Below are 832 nucleotides of genomic sequence, written 5' to 3' on the forward strand. Positions count from 1 at the left end.
AACACATGGCTTATGCAAGTGGATTCACATTTATTGTAACTCGTCTGGACCGTTTTACTAGGTGATCAGAAGTTATTTTATTATCTAACATCACTGCAAAAAAAGGTTAACGCATTAATTATGAACTGGAAGGTACGTTTTGGTATTCCTGAGCGGATTACAACCGATCAAGGTTCGAATCAGAACCATTTCAGGAATAATTCTCAAAATATTTAGGATCTACACATCACCTATCACCCTTCAGCAAATGGATTGCTCGAGCGTTTCCATCGTCAAATGGATGCTGACATTCATTGCTCTCCTGCAATTTTAAAATGTGACTGAGAAATATTGTGATTGTTATGAGGTAGACGCAAACCAAGCGAATAGGTGTATGTACTCCATTGTATTTTATACAGAGGTAGGTAATTATACAAAATGTAATCATAACTTCAAAATGCTAATCCAATATAAACAACTTAAGGTAGTACAAACCTCCTAATTTTGAAATGTTCTAATAACATTTAGACATTGCTGTTGTCTGTATTACGGATTAAACCACTAATTAAGGACTCTGCAAGACCAAGAATGTAAATATGCATTTCTGCGTGGTAACGGTTAAATGCAAATACAACATCAACCTGTTGTGTAATTAAGAAGTTGGCATATAAATGGGCATCTCAGTTGAAAATGACTTTGTGTTAAACACCTACATATTTAGGGTGAATTTACATAGATTACCCCACGCGAGCGCAGAGGCTCGTCTAAATTTTACAAGTACCCGCAATTCTACGCATATAAGTACAGGTAACTTTAATACTGTTGTTAATAATAGGGTAATGATATGTAATTG

Source organism: Photinus pyralis, unplaced genomic scaffold (genome assembly GCF_008802855.1).
Source record: "Photinus pyralis isolate 1611_PpyrPB1 unplaced genomic scaffold, Ppyr1.3 Ppyr1.4_LG6, whole genome shotgun sequence".
Classification (NCBI taxonomy): domain Eukaryota; kingdom Metazoa; phylum Arthropoda; class Insecta; order Coleoptera; family Lampyridae; genus Photinus; species Photinus pyralis.